The sequence below is a fragment of the Lepisosteus oculatus genome, chromosome 1, assembly GCF_040954835.1.
Source record: "Lepisosteus oculatus isolate fLepOcu1 chromosome 1, fLepOcu1.hap2, whole genome shotgun sequence".
Taxonomy (NCBI): Eukaryota; Metazoa; Chordata; class Actinopteri; order Semionotiformes; family Lepisosteidae; genus Lepisosteus; species Lepisosteus oculatus.
Genome location: NC_090696.1, coordinates 42,865,814 through 42,886,417, shown reverse-complemented (window position 1 = coordinate 42,886,417; position 20,604 = coordinate 42,865,814). Strand labels below are relative to the sequence as shown.

General features: G+C 36.9%; 1 protein-coding gene across 9 annotated transcripts in view; it reads right to left on the bottom strand.

The window, feature by feature from the left end:
• jakmip1 (janus kinase and microtubule interacting protein 1) overlaps positions 1-20,604 on the bottom strand; it is a 114,719-nt gene that overhangs the window by 83,834 nt on the left and 10,281 nt on the right. The window contains exon 1 of one of the 9 annotated variants that reach the window (XM_015344921.2): positions 6,742-6,824. The exons of the other annotated variants lie outside the window; for them this stretch is intronic. The gene's annotated coding sequence lies outside the window, so the exon portion shown is untranslated. Of the gene's footprint in view, positions 1-6,741; positions 6,825-20,604 lie in introns of those variants that run through there. 9 annotated transcript variants of the gene reach the window in all.

Genomic DNA, 20,604 nt, shown 5'->3' with positions numbered 1-20,604 from the left:
AGAATTCCATGGTAAAGCGCACAGTGAGTCACAGAGCAATACCAACAATAAATATTCCAAAAGGTACATTACAGCACAACGAGGAAAGTCACCAAAAGTACCTATTCTCTTCTGCAGGCAACAAAACAGGTAATGGATGTTGCCATGGCACCACTGGTTGGCTTGCACCTCGATAAGGACCATCATCGTTGAACAGCAGGGAGTGGGAGTGTATTGCCTTTTACAGCCACACAGTGCGGCGTTGCTATGGATTCCCATACACTGGTACTCACAATTGTCATGTTCCATATTCTGACAGCCACTGTTCTGCATTTTAAACAACCCGAACTGCTTAAATTGGATTTCACAGCAAATGGTCAAGTTTTCAAAGTGTATGACTACTATCGTGGCAGCCATACCTTTATTACAATATACAATGTGACAGCTCTGTCAGGTCCACATCCCCCAGCAGTTTCTTTAGTCATTTAAGAAGCCTGAAGGACAAGTCCTACAGCACCATGTCCTATACAACATACTGTACGTGGTGAAACAGTCTGAACCAGAAGGAAATCTACAGGGCGACCAATGCCACTTACAGCACAATCCTCAGGGGATTCCAGATACTTGGATCAGCCTTGCATAGATACAGCCACCTGACTGGCTACATGTACTGTAATAAAACTGCTGTAGAGCTGAAGGAGCCCACCCATTCACCCATCCATTTTCTAACCGTTTTATCCAATTCAGGGTTGCAGGTGAGCAACAGATGCAAGGCTGCAGGGATGCAGGGTTCATGCTGGCTGAATGGGAAGCCAGTGCATCTCAGGGAACACACACAAACACAGACATGCACACAGTCTCACACCAGAGCCAATTAACCAATTACGTTTTATGACTATGGAAGGAAACCCATAGAGAGCACCCCAGGACCGGAATTGAACCCAGGACCCGCGCACTGGGAGACAGAAATGCAAACCACTGCACCATCCTGCTGCCCAACTGAGGGAATCATGAGTGTAAATTTAAAGAATAACTTTACATGATTCTTGTGTTTACACAGTCCTCAATGACAAGCTTTCATCCTTATAAATGAATTATGATATCATGAACACTTCTCCTAACTCCTGATCCTTACGAATCTAGAATTATGAAACAAATTTTTGGTGGCAGAATTTTTCCAATACTACTCAATTTTTAAATAAGTATCTTTCAATGCATTCTAACCAAGAACATTTTAAAAATAGCAATAAAAAGCAAACTGTATAAGTAAACACCATCTAATGCACAGACTCAATGTCAAATATGGACAGTCCTGCAAGCACATCTGAAGTACCACTTGGATGGAACATGCATTTGAATTTAAAAGAGACGTACTCACAACCGTGCTTGTCTACAATGCCATAGGGCCGCACACGTCACGGGAAGTTTTGTTGCCTCGTAGTGAATTGCAGAACATGTCTGTGTATACAGTATACCTGGAAATGTAATCTATTTTATTATGTAAATTAGAGGCTTGACAAGTTACGGTGTCCATTTTTCTGTTATTGTGGTTTGAAATGCACTCATCAATGCTGATTCTTTCTAACCCTGAAAGATGAAAATAGCATTGCAGGTCCCCTTTAATGGACAGTGTAAAACTAGCTTTTGTTAAGCATCAGTTAAAAAATTTCTATCGCATTTCTTCTACTGAGTGATTAAAGAAAAATACAACACTAGGGGCTTAAAAATAATTTCATCCCCTGCTAATGCAACAAGATTTGTTTTTCAGCACTATGCAGTAAAAGTCTTTTACTGAAATTTTATATTCAGACAGGTTCTACATGTTTTTCCCCCATCTTTTGGCTTCGCTTCTTTTGTGCATTGTGTATGCACTATTGTATAGCTGTTTGTTTAACATTTTCCATATTCTTCAGTTTAACATTTTGCTTTAGGTAACCGCATCCAAAACATTATCTTCAGTTATGATTAAACATCTCATTCTGGCAATCATTTACTTAGCTAGATTGTTTTAAGGTTTCTAAAGGGAAGAACAGGGGTATATTTTCCTTTCCTGTACTAAATCAAACTCTATTTGTATAGCATGTGGAAAAATAATGTGTACAGCACGACTGCCATTCACTTGTAGAAACATGGTAGAATGGCAGATAGCTGTTTTTTCTAAATAGTCCATTTTGTCAATTTCCTGAGGGACTTCACAGAAAAGCCTAGATACTTCCGTAGCTCACGTTAGGACATTCCAGTTCATGCTCTCATTTCTAATGCACAATTAAAATGCAAGAAAGGCTGCAAATGAAAGGAGGCCACTTGCCCATTTAGCCTGCTTGGAAGTGAGTAGCTAAGCGATCCATGGATCCCATCAAGTTGTTTCCTTGAAGGAAAACAGGGTATTCATTCCAAAAACATGACTGAGTAGCTTGTTCTATACTCCCCAACCCTTTGCATAAAGAAGTATTTCCACTTCTCGGTTTTAAAAGCTCTTCCAAATACTTCTCACATGGACCATCTGATTCATGTTTCACTGTTTATTCTGAAGAAGTCCACTGGGTTGACAATGTCAATGATTTTGAGTATTTTGAATACTTGGTTTAGGTGCCTTTGTAGTCCTCCCTGACAAGCGGAAGAAACTGAACTCTTTTCGTCTTGAGCAGTGTAGGACATTATCTTAAGCCCCACATGTATCTTGCTTGGTTGCTCTGGTCAATTCTAGAGCAGCAATATCTTTTGCACATCACCATGACCAAAACTGCACAAAAAAGCAATAGCCCAAGTTAGGGTTTACTAGCGCATTGTCGGTATCTCTCATTTTACCTTGAATCTACATTTTTAACAATTTATAAGTAACATTGCTTTTTTATTTCTTCCCACAATATTAATGAGATAAAAGTGTCAAAAAAAACCTAGGTCATTTTCATAAATAGCCTCTTTGACACAGCCTAGTTGTTAATAGAGTGTGAGGAAGCGTAGACGGGTTGCTGAAAAATAAAATGGCAGCAGCAGTAGCACATTTGTGCAATGGAGAAACTGTTCCCTCAGATCACCTGCCACCACTCCAAACACAAGACACTAAAGTATTCACCCACCTTGAACTGTCGCATTATATTGTTTACAATATGGAATCATAGTGCATTTAATTGGGATTTTTATGCCCAATTTTGTTGGACACAAAAAAATATAATACCAAAATGAAAACACAATTCTACAGATTTGCCTGAATTAATTTAAAATAGAAAACAGAAAGTAGCTGATTGCAATTGTGCAACCACTGTACACTACCCATATAATGGTACACTCTTAGCATAGCAAACTACGCATATGGCACCTGAGAGACAGGCACTAAGCTAGTCCTGTTTCCTACACCCCAAGACAGAAGATGCTACTGCACCAATACCTCAAACAAAACACTTTGAATACACATGTACGTTTAACTTTCTTTTTCAAACAAAGAATAAGGCTGATTAATTTGTATTTACCTGTATTTTTAATTGTTTTTGCATGACTTATATACTGCTTTTAAGGTTTGTATCCACTAATGACTGGACTTTAACTTTGTTTGGAAAGTGAATTATTTACTGTGTGTGTGTAGATTCCCATTGAGTGCTGTCTGTGCAGGTGACAGGGTCTCTAGTCACAGTCATCAAGCTTACCATTTCCCATTTTCTGTTATTCATTTTCGCTAGTTGCATATAATACTCAGAGCTTGTCTATATAAAATGTCATCTTCCAGGTTTATGTCCAGTGTTGGATTTTATTAAACCTTTATTCCTGTTTCTACAGCATCCTCCTACTTTGATATTGTATGCAAACTTAAATACTGTAGTAAACTAACTATACCACAATGTAGATTATTGAATTAGAAAAAAGAGCAGTCCTAGTACAGATCCCTAGTGGCATCACTCAATTTGAGCATTCACCCCTTATCTGTACTCATGAACCAACAGTCAAGTCAAACACATGCATTTCCCTGCATACCAAATGTTAAGAATTCAAAAATTAACCTTTTATGAGGAATGTTATCAAAATCCATCTGAACATCTAAGTACAACATATTTCATTCTCTGTTTTTCGATAATTATTGTTTCTTGCTCAAAGAACTCTAACAAGTTATTTAAACAAGACCTACATTTTCTAAATCTGTGCTGACTGTCCCCCATGTAGGTAAACCTCTTGTTTGGTTCTAATAATTGTTTTCATAACCTTATATTTAATATAAAGACAGATTTATTGTTCTATAATTATTTGTTTCAGTTTGATTACCCTTTTGATAGATGGGCACTATATTCATTATTCTCCAGTCCACTTGCACTACTCCTGTGCTGAGCTAGAGCAGGAAAATAGAATTATAATGACTGAGCTAATTAAAGACTAAAGTTGATTTTATATCCCAAATGGTTTTCACCACAAGCAGGAATTGATTATGTCTTTCCTAAAAGGAGCTTTGAATGTATACTATAAAAATCTATTTCTGTTAACTAGAAATAAAAAGTCACTATCGAGGTATTCAAATTAATGCATAGCCATTGAAATTTCTTTCCTAATTAGTGGTCTCAGGTTTATGACCTATTCAATTTCTTCTTGGTCTATTACACTGCAGTTCTAATGACGGAGATATTTCTCTATGATCTCAAAGGCAACTGCTGCTTTGCTGGGTTGTTCTCAAGAGAAGGAGGTTTATCTACACAGGTGCTCTCCAGCTGTCTGATTTGTGCAGTGGTTATCAGCCAGTTCCAAGACACTGTGCAGGATGCACGCACACCAGATGCCAGACAACGATGCCACTACTGTACTTAGGAGCAATCGCTGTACCACTATTTCAAGAATTGTTTAAACAACAATTCACCTTGGTTTGTTGAGGAGCTTCAGCAAATACAGGGGAAAAAATCATTTTATTGTCATTATAAAATAAACACTGAGAATATGAAATACTATCCCATGCCTTAGAAATGGTGCTATTATCCATCCATTTTCTAGCCCACTTAATCCAATACAGGGTCAAAGGGGAGCTGATGCCTATCCCAGCATGCAATACATGTACAGGACGTGCAAGACAGGATGCACATCCATCACACAGCACACACACACTCACACAAGGGTCAATTTTAAGTCAGTAAACCTATCAGCATGTTTTTGGACTGTGGGAGGAAACCAGAGCACTCAGAGTAAATTCATGCAAATACATGGTAAACATGCAAACTATACACAGACAGGATCCCAGGAATTAACCCCAGGGCCCCAGTGCCGCAAGGCAGCAATGCTAACTACTGTGCCACCATGCTGTCTAGCGCTATTATGTCAATCATAAATAACTAAACACATGGAGTACATAGAAACTCCTAAAATAAAGCGATATTAACCTTCTCAGTCCGGTTTGTTTCCATACAGTAGGTATACAGTTTTCTTTATCTTTATTTTGTAATGCCTAGGTAGGAGCAATATCTATTATGCATTGAAGCCTCCACATAATATAGGAGTAAACATACCACTAGACAGTTTTAAAGGCTCTCATTAACAATAAGATAAAGCTTATTAGTCTTGGACTTGCTTAACTAAATTAATATTATGTTGTCTACCGAAAAAGGAGTGTATTTCTAACACAATAGATCAATCATGGCTCAATGAACACCAATTCTCTTCTAAGGTCTAATTCAAAAGTCATCAAGAGAACTTTTGTATCTAATTTTACAATCAGCCTAAGAGACTACCTGGAAAAATCTGAATTACATCCTACACAAACATGAAACAAGACACCAAGATTAACCTGGAACTGGAAGTACTAAATAAACATCTCTGAGGAAAACAAAAACAACCTTGCACAAGAATTACATGAATTTCTCTTAATCTTTTTTTTTTTATCCTTGGCTGCATGGTATTTAGAAACAAAGATTTCCCCACAAACCACAGAACATCTCTTCCGGGGAATACGTACTGTACATTAAAACAAAGACAACCTAATTATTTCTAAGAAATGTGTATTTAAAGTGTGTGACGTTTTGTAATATTTTATGTGTAAATGCTCTTCTTTTCAGAGAATTTGAAACTGCTTAAAAAAAAAAAACTCAACCTGAGACAATGAAAAATAAGTCTTAGGCAATAGCCATGTGCTCCAGCACATTCTTATTTGAAATATTACCAAACAAAAGTTACTTTCATAACACCAAACTGTGGTATGCTCCACAGTTTATAATCTCCTTACTATTCAACAATCAATAATAACTGGAGAAGCCCTGCATAACAAAATCTGCCAGATAACCACATAATCCACTAGCCATTTTGGCTTGTTAGCTAAAAAAACTATTAAACCTGACAAATCAATTCACAGGCAGAACAATAACTTAGGAAACAAGAAATTGAGAAATGTTTTAGAGGAGTGTTTTATTAGTATTAGACTACCACACATCAGGCTTACTCTTAAAACTTTACTATGCCTACAGTAGGTACACAAGACATTCCACAGCTTAGTGTATACAGTAAATATACAGACAAAAACAGACAGAGGATAATGCATTTTCTAGAGTAAAGTGTTTTCTTGGACAGGAGAGCCTATGGACCGCACACAACTAAAGGTTTCATGAGTTAGACTGAAGTGCTGAATAATTAATCTATTGACTAAGCTGCAGAGATCAGAAACTACACAATGGCAGGTAGGCAATGGGAAGTGTAAATGTTTTACTTTGTGCTGTATAATACAGAATCCTGGGAATCAGCAGTAACCCTTTGCTAACAGATTTAAAGTCGATATGCTGTAAGTGATGAAGGAATACTTACAACAAGTCAGCAACATTTTCAGGCCTGCGGTACAGACTGGGTAGTTTGCTTGTCGATTTAATGAAGGTTGGTATTTTTTTTAAACTATATGTCAAACTCAACATGAACTTTAACACAGCTGTTAAACCTTGTCTTCCTTGCAATACTGGACAGGAAACAAAGGGTGTGTCGGCTTACAAGACCTATTGCATAGTAAATGCAGTGCACAGAGTGTATGTTGTGTACTGTTCATACAGAATTGTTTGGTATACAAACACATGTTCCGCCACAGAGGAAGGGCACATTTTCAGATATCTGACTTTTTAAGGCATTTAGAATCAAATTCCTACAATACTTCTCATGCACGTCACAACACATTAAGTACAATTTTATGCACACTTTCCATCACAGTCATTCAGCTCCTCCTGTATTTAACATCTAGCAACACTATTATAGGAGTCACTTGTAAACCACACACTACTTCAGTACAGAAACAATAGTTTTTTGACTGCCAGTAACTGACGAATGCAAGCCTTGTGCCCTGAATTTTTTTTAGCAAGTGACAACCAATTCAGTTTCCCCAATTAAAAACTCTTAAATCTACTAATTCTGAAATAAAGTGACCTGCTTTTCTCTTCACATCACTGCCTGTGTTTTACCTCATCAATCCCTCAATAAAGGATTACAACTGAGACAGATCCCTAATCCCAGAGCTAATTTAAATCACATCTCTGTGCTGCAGTGTACCAATTGATTTACGATTCCTGTTGCCCATTTCATTCTTGACAGTTTTTTAATTAAGCATCTCACATTATAGTAGTATACTATAGTAACAGTTATGAATGATTTAAAAAATCATTATATACTAGGGATAATGAAAATGCTTGGTAAATGGGACTAATGAAATGACTGGTATTTTTTATGCATTTTAAAAGGAGGTATGTCATTGTTAAATACACACTGAAAACATGAAACACTATCTATAGCATCTATAACACCACCTAAACACTATAGAACCATTACCACCAAAATACATAGGGTACTGTCTGTTTTAAGGTTTTACATGTGATCAAATTTAAACACCCAGCTGGCCTTTATACAGAATCCTGGAAGTATTTAAGTGTTATTATCCGTCCATTGAACTATCTATCCATCTATTTTCTAAACCACTTTATCCAGTACAGGGTCATGGGGGAGCCAGAGCCTGTCCCAGCAAGCGACGGGCACAAGGTAGGATACATCACGGACAGGACGCCAGTCCATCACAGGGCAGACACAAAGACAAACACAGACACGTACTCACACACAAAACGGCCAATTTTCCAAAAAATCTACTAACCTAACAGTATGTCCTTGGAGGAAGTACAGTAAGCTGTTATCTGAATACAACATGTAGGCAGACACCACATTCAACTCAAGCCTTTGCACCGATAAGTGCCAACACTTTGATAACACTTCGGTTAACTCTTTTGTAGACTACCAGAATACACTCTGAATGGTATTCTGAAAAAAACATTAGTGAAGCATGTATCATGCTTCAGTTTTAAAATAATGAAGCAAATCAGAACATAGAACACAGTTTCAGAGATACTGAAAATAAAACTCATCACTACATTTGGTGTCCATAAGATTGGGCAAACTTCCCTTTTAAGCACTACGACTTGTAGGTGGAATTGTTAGTAATTGTTAATAATGGAAAGACCAAATTCCAAAAAACAAATCACCCAAATTATTTCACAATACAATTAAGGTTAATATAGAAAAATCTCTTATGAAATCTTGCAAAATTCCACCTCAATTATAACTTGTGCAAAGCTTACAATTTAATCACTTATGTCATCTTTATATATTAATTCTATATATAAAACTTTAACTGTAGAGTATATATAAATATACAATATTATCATAAAATCATGAAAAATTCCTGAAAAATGAAAAGTAACAATTTTTTCCAATACTGATATTAAAACATCAAAATGTTACCAATTGCCTCATTCCTTGCAATAGATTTGCCTGAAAAAAGGATTCACACACAGATGTTACACGTTCACACAGAACAGAACACAGCTCAGAAGGAATGTGCCTAAACCAGTCACTACACTAAGCCACATTTGAGCTCTAAATATTCCATTGTTTTTGTCACTAATCACAACAAAATGACTCCTGGTAAATCTACCGCATTTTCTCAGGCTTTCCACAGTGTTCAGCCCTGACTGGAAGTTATACCGTACTTCAGCACCCACCGCTATATCAACATAATATCCATTATATACGGTTAATGATTATTACCTCAGGAAAAGATGGCCCATTTCCATAGAAACCACAGCCAAGAAACTGCTGAACTTCCTGTTACCGTTCCGGGAAGGTTCTAAAGATACATAGATCAAAGAGCACTTCTGAATTTCTTTGCCTAACTATCCAAAACAAAAGATAATTTATTAGCTTTGTTCTTGAAGTTTTTTTTTCAATAAACATACCATTCAGAATAAATTTGGATAAACCTGTATTTACTCATCACAATAAAAATGTGCAACATCTTTCATCTCTTAAAAATCATTAGTTCCTGTTGTCCCCAAAGTTATTCCTCCAAAATCTCCAAAGCAGGCATATTGTTTAAGTGAGCAACTAAAAAAAAGCTTATGATGGGAGTTAAACTACTGTACCATTACCATTGTATTGTAGCTGTACTGATCTGTGAAACATTTAACATTTTCACCACAGCATTTGTGTTACAGAAACAAAATTAAGAAAATAACATCTATTTCTCACCTAAAACACTCACATCAATCATTTTTACCTTCAGGCAAGCATACTATTTACATGACCTACTGTATAAGCAATCAGTATCTGAAACAAAAATGTCTTTAAAAGTACGTAACAACATTCTATATAGAGTGGTTTGTGCAATGGTGCTCCTTATTCATTTCTGCCAATGAAAAAACTACCATAATTAGATGCACGACTGATTTCACAATAATATTTTTGTATTAACTTCAGACCACCTAAGCAGGTGAATAATCATGCATAATTAAACTGACACTGTTATAAATATTGGACCAATGTGAAAATGACAGAACGTCACTCCCTTTTGTAGACAATACATCCGTATTGATTAGTGCTCCCTTATCGCAGAAAAAGGCTATTCTCATCTGGGAGCAGCAGTGATAACATTTCTAGGAAGAAGGCGTGTTGATGTGTTCACACAGCTGAGAGAATGCAGTTTATGAAGCTGGAATTTGGGAAGGTTACAGGAGGATAGGTGGACAGAAGAGTAAGATGGGAGAGAACAAGTTATCACTCCTGGTCAATGGTTCCTTTCTAACATCGGGTTAGAGGACAGGCTGAAGTGAGGAAGACTAGTAATTGTTCAAAAGTAGGCTTACTTACCCTTATAATGATTTAAGATTTATGTTCACTTCTGTGTGTATTAGGTTGGTCGATGTTAGATATCTAGAGGGGACGGTTGTAATAATAATAATAATAATAATAATAATGTTTCTTTATTAGCCCTATACAATTTCTTGCATTAGGAATGCGTCTTTTCGCATACCCCAGCTTTTCTCCATGGAGACACAGACACAGAGACAGGGAGAGAAGCTTGGGGTCAGAGCGCAGGGTCTGCCATTGTACGGCGCCCCTGGAGCAGTTAGGGTTAAGGGCCTTGCTCAGGGGCCCAACGGAGTAGGATTCCTCTGCCGGCCGCGGGATTTGAACCGGCAACCTTCCAGTCACAGGCGCAGATCCTTAGCCACAGAGCCACCGCTCCGCCCAACATCGTGTGTAAGTTGCAAGGCCTCACCCAAATTGTAAATATTAGTTTTATGACTTGTCTGTAGATCTACTTAAATCCTTAAAAGCTTAAGATATTGTGCTTACTTCTCTACCTCAAAATTGACCACAGAAAATGATGGCCAGTATTTCATGACAAATGAGGGTATGAGGGTGTGTTAGTTAGAAACTGGTTGTACCCAAGCTGGTTTCAGATGTGATGTTCTGTAATACAATCACCCCCTAATTTTCATTTTATTTTATTCTCTCAGTGCTCATAATAATTTTCAGCACCACAATGTATAAAATACTAAAACCCTAGTACAGTAACCAAAAGTGATGAAAAACACTTTTGGGGTCTGCAAATATTATGATGAAAACTTTTTTTTTATTTCTAGAGAAGAGACTGTTGTACAGTAGAGGAACAAACAGATAAAATCTACAAGGCTACCCGTTACTAGCAAATGTTTTAACCTAGTGCTTACTAAAACAATATAATAACTTGGAATTGTACATTTCGAAATAAGACCCAAACAACAACAAATGAGAATGCTACGATTTTTTTTTTAATAAAGCTTTTAGAATTGCTCGCAGAACTCTAAATTACATTAGGGGAGGCTGTTTTTAATGTCTGAAGTGGACTTAATTAAGTTAAACTGTAAGTCTATGCAAACTCCAGGCCCCCCCATTTTCTTCTGCGGCGTGTGCAGGAAGTGAGGCCTGTACGTGATTAACCCTATTAAATTAACCCCATAAAAACATTAAACGAGTAACCATTACTGAAATAATTTTAATAATACTAACATCTGTTTATGTAATGTTTTGTAGATCAATAATACAAATTACATTATCACATAATACAGTATCTAATCACTTTTACATGGCATTTTACACTGTAAATACAGTACAAAATCACTTTAATAACCAGGTTTCAAACACACTGTAACCCTCTTATGGTGAAGAGCTGCATATACTGTACAAAGTTTGACATACATGCTTTCTGACAGCACCAAAGGCAAGCTGCTAAATCAAGATAATCCCTTGAGCTACACATGTATTTTTACGAAGGGTGTTGATTTGAGCACGCACCAGAAGCCATTTAAGGATACTGTGTTTTTCACAGTAGTGCAACATAATTCTTTCAAAGATAAGACAAAAAAACAAAGACATGCAGTAGATATTGTACACTGCACTTAAAAACTGTACGCCATTTCCAGCATACTGTAGTTACTTGCCAGCTACTTTGACAAAGGCAAAGTAGTGCAGACATTGATCACCATCTCCACCTAATATCTAGGAGCTGTTACAGTCGACAAACTTATAAATCTCTTTTTGTGTTATTGCAGTGCACATAAGTCAATATAATTTCAGAAACAAATACAAATATAAAATATAAATATTTTCAAGTTCACAAATGCATTTACACTCCTATAACACTGAATCACACCATTCTTTACACTGCCAAGGGAAGTTGTTAAACAATCATTTCCAGCTGAAAATTAATGTAAACAGAAAATCGGAAAATGATAAGTGGAGTCCAAACAACAGAGAAATGACTGCCCTTTGCACACTTCTTCTTAAAGATGTTTACAGCAAATTCGGCCATGATTAAGTGACCCTTCCTGAAACATTTTTCTTCAAGTGTGTTTTGGGCCTGTTGGAATTAACAAAACATGCTTGAAAAAAAATGTTTCAGGAAGGGTCACTTAATCATGGCTGAATTTGCTGTAAACACCAACAAAAAACACAACAATCCTGACCTTCCTCATCAGAGGAACAGCTATGAGAATGAATTCGTCCAGGCCACTCTCCACCCACAGTGCTGCGAGTTTCTTGAAAAGTGTCGATTTAAAAAAAAAAAAATCTATTAATATACAGTGCACAGGTCAACAGTAAATTCTGCTCTTAAATTTGAAAACAACTTTTTTTCACAAACCAAAGATTTCTTTTTTCCTCTTTAGAGGCATGTAAGCTCTTCAATCTCAACTGACAATAGTCTTGTTTCAATGCGTATTTTACTTGAGACATTTATTGGTTCAAGGCGTAAGAAGATTAATCCTGATCCACTCTGGATGTCTGTGAAGTAGCTGGCTCTCTTCAATTTCGCTGAATGCCTTTCTAATAAAGGGGAAAATCAGCCATGTGCACAACCCAACAAAAGCCCATGGACCGCATTTGCAGAGAAGTCCTGAAAAGAAACTCTTTCCCTGGAAAGTGAGCGTCTTACATGAGACTCTCACTAGCTGAAGATGGCTGTCAGGTTTATATCATGGGTGGCTCAGTTTAACACTGATTTTGACATATAAACTCCACATGACATAACTGACACAGGATGTTTTCTTTAAGTTTCAATATTAAAAACAGATTTTGAATTGTCAGAACTTTACATACTGTATGGAACTGTATTGTTTCATCTAGATGGGGGAGGTGACCATCTAGCTAGTGTAACATTGGCAGATCTCAGGAGCTTCAGAGAAAGAAAGGAACTGAGGAGCTTACTGAGCTGTACTGGGTCTGAGATGTATTGATCAAAGCCATCCATTTTACCTTGGTTAAATAAAATGAAAAATCATCATGTGAAAATGGCGTATGCTTATTTTGTTTTTGCAAATTACGATCAAGTGCAATTATATAATTGGAATGCTTTTCAAAACAAAAAGTGAAGCAAGTTTTAATAAAATGTTCAGAGACTGCAGGTTTCTAATGGATTACATCATGGCTACATAAATGTAGTGCTTAAGAGCTGGATTTAAATAGTATAAAATAAGTATAAGAATTAATACACTAATTCCATCTTAAGAGCAACCTTCAAGTCTACTTAGTCTCATCAGAACCCAGTGAAATATTTCGCAGATAAAAATTACTGTACATGCTGAAGCAGAGTACATTTAGTTGGCACACAGGGTGTGGAATTCTACACATACTGTACTGAAAGCTGGTTTATTTAGGCATTTATCTATATTTCAGAATCAGACAGACAGATGGTCTTAACCAAGTAAACTTGCATCAAAGTTTTGATTTTAGATATTGGAAACAAACACAAAATGACCACAGGCTGAAAAAAAAACAAACAGAGCAAACAAAGGTTTTACTGTTCTTCAGTTGTGACATGTGTAAGTGTTCTTTTTCGAAAATGGCAAGGTACATATGTATATGACCGATATCAGATACAGGTAGAGGAAGTCCAGAGGTCAATGCACTGAGGTGAACTTAATTTATCAGAAGCTATTAAATACCTCTTCATTTCACTGCCTTGTAATCTTTCCACATCAGAAAAGAGTCATTCTAATACACAGTTCTTCCACCTGGCCACCTAAGGAATACAGCTTATACCAATGCCTGTAGGTTAACAATTTAATACTGGAGCTAAATGCAAAATGATAATAATAATAATAATAATAATAATAATAATAATAATAATAATTGCTTACACTTACAGTATATAGCGCTTTTCTGGACACTCCACTCAAAGCGCTTTACAGGTAATGGGGACTCCCTTCCACCAACACCAATGTGCAGCCCCACCTGGATGATGCGACAGCAGCCATAGTGCACCAGAACGCTCACCACACATCAGTTATCAGTGTGGAGGAGAGCAGAGTAATGAAGCCAATTCATTGATGGGGATTATTAGGAGGCCATGATTGGTAAAGGCCAATGGGAATTTTCGGCCAGGTGCCGGGGATACACCCCTACTCTTTTCGAGAAATGCCCTGGGATTTTTAATGACCACAGAGAGTCAGGACCTCAGTTTTATGTCTAATCCGAAGGATAGCGCCTGTTTACAGTATAGTGATGGCAAATAAGAACCACTTCATACACTTCAGATACCTGAAAGACTACCATCAAGGAAAGAACGATCAAATATTTAAACATCAAAGCACGGGTTAAAACATAAGACTGCATGATTAAAGACTTATACTTTAGACTTAAGACTTAAAAATACATATTTACCCCTCATCAAATTTTTGTTCATAGTTATTTGGTAGCTAGAATGTTCTCATTTATATTGACTGTCATTTTTCAAAAAGGTTAAGCAATATAAACTACTAAGGGCTACGTTCTATTTTAAAAATAAAATGTGTATCCCAGTAGAGTATAGATATTACCCATCTCCCTACAAAACATGAATTACTTATAAAGTGATGTCAAAGCAACACTCATTCATAAATGTATGAAATGTATTCATATCTTAATGCACCCATTCGCTATTCCTCAAAAAGGGGTTTCAGCTGTATCAAGAAGCCTGATCTGAAAGGTCTGCCAATTGTGACTTTTAATGCAGAATCATGGCCTTAGACAATACTGATCATGTTCAACGTTTCTTAAATGCAAAAAAAAAAAACAACCCTATCTTTGTTGATTTAAATTTACCTTTTGAAATATTCAGAAGCATTTGCTATTCTTAACAATTCAGGAAGAAAAAGAGGCCAAGAAAAGTGTACTGTCAGCAGCCTGTTTTTGAAACAGGCCACATCTCTTTGCAAAAGCACAGAAACATGAATTACTCCAGAAAGCAGCTCAAGGGGTGTTATACACTTTCATTTTCATTCCTACACAAGTGAATGGAAACAACAGGACAAGATTGCACTAGGAGAAAACAGGGAAGCAAAAACACATTTGAAACCGTAAATTTTAGCAACCAAATCGGAGACAGTTAGCAAAAATGTGAGTTAAAATCTTAGATGCTAGAACGGAAGACAGAATAAAAACACATCTCTACTACAGCTAACAGTACAATTCTCCAGAAACTATGAATGTTAATAAAAAACAGATACTGCTTCGCATGTAAATGACGTTAACATTATATTGAGTATTAGGAGATGAAAAATGATTTTTAATCAATCTACTGTATCTGATTTTCTCATTAACCACTCAATTAAGTTCATATGCTTGACTGTCAGCATGGTGTTCGGCATTTATTTTAGAATTATAATTTTGCCTTTGCTTCATGACTCAAGCTTAAATTGCTTACAACAGATGATGAAAAAAAATGCACTATAAAAAGAGGTTAATCATGGTACTGCCAATAAGAACACAAAATGGAAAAATACCTATTACAAGATATTTGTCACACTTTGTGTTATTTGCAGGTTTAAAGTTTATCTTCTGCACCTGGAAAACTCAGAGCATATTTCTGTTCCTATAACAAAAAGTTGGAAAGTAATTATATATTCACTCAAAGCAAAGGAACTACATTTGCCAACACTGATACTGTCTAAATCACATACTGTCATGGAAGACCAGGTTAATTCTTTCTCTCCTGATATTTAAGTGTAAAATATGTCAGTCCATTGTTCCAACATATCTAGCTTTCAAAAGTGAATTGCAGAAAAAAAGGGCAAAACTTGCTGATTTTCTACGACATCAAGTCGGTAAATCAGCTTAAAATGCAAAGTAGACTCATAATGAATCATTGCACAATTCCATAAGCTGAATAGAAGCATTAACAAGGATAACATTAACTTGGATAATCATTTTTCAATGGAATTAACTAAAAGTGCATCATCAACATTTTACAGTAAAGCTGTTTTAGCACTGTTTTTTTTCAGCAAAATAAAAAAAACCTTAAAATTATCGATGAATAATTCCAATGAATTAATTCTGGTCTGTAACTTAAATGGATGTGGCAAAATAAAATGTGTTTGTATTTGAGAGGAAGCATTCCAGAGATGCATTTAAGATTGACATTATTTAACATTTTTAAGGCATCCCTTCGCAATGCTGAAACAAAAGGCTTTTCACACACCATGATTAACAGCATGAGCTTTGCAATGTTACTTCAGGTTAGGCAGTACAGTCCAAGATTAGTCTTAACAAGAGGCTTTTTTGACACGTTTTATCCTCTTTAAGTAAAATTTCACACAATTTACAATGTTAAGAAAGAGTAAACCTAGTATTGTCTGATTCTTAAGAGATTTATTTCGTGGTGGTTGGGAGTCATGGGACTTTGAAGATGCTGTGTGGCAATTGAGTGAAAACATCCAAGTTACAACATCTGGTCTCCTACTGTAGATGTGAAGACTGATAAACTTCCTCAACAAATTGCTGAACATTTCCTGTAGTTTCAACAGTGTGCAAAACAGAGCTAATGCCCAACCTTTTAAAACAGCATTCCTGAGCCACAGCTGTAATCAATTAAAATGTCACCAAAAACACTATTTTTAAAAAAATTCTCCAGTAGTCTCAGTTTCCATCAAAAAAATTGGCCTTTTCGTAGTCTAGAACATTACTAAACATTAACTGAGAGTGTTGTAGTGGAATCTTTAAAATAAACATCAATGTCTACACACAGAAAGAATATCCAAATTCTTGGGTTCTGCATAATAAAATATTACAGGAATAAATACTGAAGATTTAATGCGTTGTTCCCAGTGGAATACTGGTATAGAGTGCGTTGCATTGATTACAGCATTAATATCAGACCAATACAAACACATTGAAGTACTCTATGGAGTGCTGTTTAGACATTCCATTGGTGTTAAGACCTTAAAATGATTGTGCTGCCCTTTATCTCTTTCATCTGTTAAAAATCTTGCAGTTCTGAGTATGCCTGGTGTTTTTCTAACTAGGTCACGTTTCTTTTTAAAAGCTAAGAATACATTAATGCTTCTCATGGTGGTCCACTAAGGGCCTGCTGCTGGAATCTACATCATTGGACACTTCATAGTATCCAACACAAATAGCTGCAAAAAAACACTATTAATAAAGCAAAAGCACTGTGCATTCAAGAGCCATAAAGCTGGAACTCCACACCTCTATTCAGGACACTACTGTCACATTAACTGATGATTTAATGTACACGTCACAGAGTACAATGGCTATTCCAAATATATGCTGGACATCAACCCATCTTCCTGGTAATTTTACAACAAATATATTGTTTTAATTACACCACTTACAAGGTGCCCACTCATTCTGTAAATAAGGAACAATCATCTATCATGACATAATCAGTCTATTTTGCATGTGAAATGGCCTCTTAACCCAAAAAACAAAACCTCCTGCTCCTACACTAACAGGCCAGAAACACCAAATGTCCTCCCCTCATTTGAAAGTCATCTGTCTCATGTTCATGTATAAATGCTGTTTCTTTTCCATGGACCAAGCATGGACCTACAGTATCTGAGGTGAGCAGCACTTCTAGAGCAATTTGAGGAAGCAATGTTGGCAGTTGGATAGCACAGTGACACAGTGGTTAGCACTGCTGCCTTGGTGCTCTGGGTTATTGTGTTCAATTTCTGGGGCGCTATCTGCATGGATATATGTATGTTTCCCCCATGTTTCTCCTCGAGTTTCCACCCACAGTCCAAAGACATGCTAGTACTTTAATTGGCTCATGGGAATCACCAGCATCTGGAGGAGACCCATGGAAACATTGGGAGAACATAAAAACCCCATGCAGATCACTCCAGGAATTATCTTAACCCAAGATCCCAGAGCTGCAATATGGCAATACTAACCACATTACCACCACGCCGTACCCGATTCAAATTAATTAAACAAAATAATCTAGAGGTTCATCTACTGTATTTCTTCATGGTCTCATTTGGAGATGGCTAGCTTAGCTCCTTTCCTTTATGCACCAGACAGGGATGAAACCCTCAGACCATAACATTACCAGCATTATTTCAAAAACCTTCAACACACCACTAACATTATCCAGTTCATCATCCATAGTTTTTTCAGATTCACTGAACCATGAACATTGAGCATAGTTTAGCAGTGATTGAATAGTCTATGAGGGATTAAAGTAGCTGAGTAGAGTAACTCTGCAGATAAAGTAGAAGGCTGTTGGGATTTCTACTGATTGGTTTATATTGAATATTAATGTAAAGTCAGCAGTTTTCTCTTAATGATGCTAAAAGCATTATAGCACATGTAACACTCAATCTAGAATTGATTCCCATTTTCGTAATGGTTTTTCAGTTCAAATACAACCTAAGGAATTACTTAATATAAAACAAAATACCTCTATTATCAAGATGCCATTGTTACTCGTGTTCCATTGATATGCTTCTAACACTGAAAAATACCACTTTCAAGAAAAGAAAATTAAAATAATGAAGAATCAATCATAATCAGTTACAGTATAACACAGTTATTTGAGAATGAAATCCACTCATTGACACTTTATGTCAGATGAATCTGAAAAAAGTATCCATGAGATCTTTTGTGAACATGGTGAAATTCATACTGCAGGTATATTGATCCGATACTCATTAGTACACTATTACAATTAAACAGCAAAACATTTATACTACATGAAATAAAGCTGTTGGTTTGATGCACAAAAATGCAGCATGCTGCACATAAAACTCTTGTGTTCTTGCCATGTGATGTAATGAATGTCAATTAACTAATGTCTATTATCCACCCTCTTGCTGTCTATCACCACAAATCTTGTTATACTGTAGATCATACTGTTCTAGGCTACCAGGCAGGTAGCAACAAAAAAAAAACATACCATCCCAGAATGCACTGATCCCACAGCACACCACCCAACAAATGCCAGTCATTGTTCATCCAGATTCAACAATGAATGAAAAGAGAGGCAACCAAACATACCATTTAGACATATTCATACAGGAAAAAACCTGGGCTAACTGAAGTTTTCCACAACTCAACTTATTCTACAAAGTAGCAGGATTGCTGTGGGGTCTGTAAACAAATTATTAATAAATCCCCTGGAAGAATATTTAACTGGATCCTGTAGAGGAGTGCATTGTAGGATTTTGCATACACTCCTGCACAGAATCCTGGAAGGGTACTTGAACATCCTTGTCAATGCTCTACAGATGTTATTATGATGAATTTGGCATTTATTCAATGTAACGTACTTTCATCCATTTCCTTTAAAAAACAAATGGTGCCTACTGATACAGTTGGATTTGCTGGAGTAATCTGAAGTAAAAACCCCAGCTGGTATTTGAACCCTTGAGAAGGAGCTCTAACCACAAACCCACACTACAGCCCCTGTCAAGATCCTATGTCAAAACCCAAGACCAGATCAATCTCTTTTGCATCCTGCAACATCACCAGGAGGAACGGTGTTCAGGATCTTGCATAATATTCAACAATACCAGATCTGTATTAATTATTCATTTAGTTTATCCAAAGCAACTTACAGATATTACAATTGTCTTACATACATACAGATGTTATGAAATCACACAGGTGAGCTTGCAGTACCAATTCAGGTTGAGTACCTTGCTCAACAATACAACAGTCTTCTGACCTTGGATTTTATTTAGCCCATGACTCCTTATTAAGGAGTCTGGAACCTTAGCCACTCAAACACAATTTCTACGGGATCCAACAAGATGCTGTGTAAGATCTTGAGTTGAAATATTGACTATGACCTCAACGGTATAGGTTAAGTTCTACTCCGAATACAGACTCGGAGGAACCTTATCAGAATATCACACAAATTTCTTTAGGATGTTCTTAGTATTTTAGGATTTATTATCTGAAGAAAATGTAGGAATTCTACATGATCCTAAGATTTATTAAGGGCAGATTCCCAATCAGCAATTTCAATAATATTTCATAAACCCTTAAAAGGGATCCTAAAATCCCAGAAATGCCAGAAGTATATATGTAATACAGAATGCCCACTTCAGAATATACTGCTGGAAAAAAGAAACACAACATCTCCCCCTCCACACTCTGCCCCTCCTGTCTACGTGGAACAGGCTGAAGAGTGACTCATCTGTGAAGAGGATCTGATGGCACTGCTGAAGAGTCCATCACAGCCTCTGTCTGGCCCAAGCCAGTCAGGTGTGACATCTAGGAGGTGTGAGCAGAGGGCCTCAGACAAGTCGCCTTGCTCTAAGGCCAGCAGCATGGAGCCTCACTGTCCTGTCACCGATGTAGACATTGTGTTTGCCGGCAGCTTCAGCAGCAGTACGGGTGTCACTCTGGTGTGGTCACTCGAGGGCAACCAGATCTTGGACAGTCATCTGCTGAAACCTTCTCTGCAGTCGGGACACTGTGGAACGGCTTACTCCATAGTGCCTGGCAACCCTGGCACATGACATGCCTGCCTGCAGCATGCCAATGGCCCACTCCATTGCTTCTGGTGACATTCAAGGCATTATGGAATGCATAGAAATA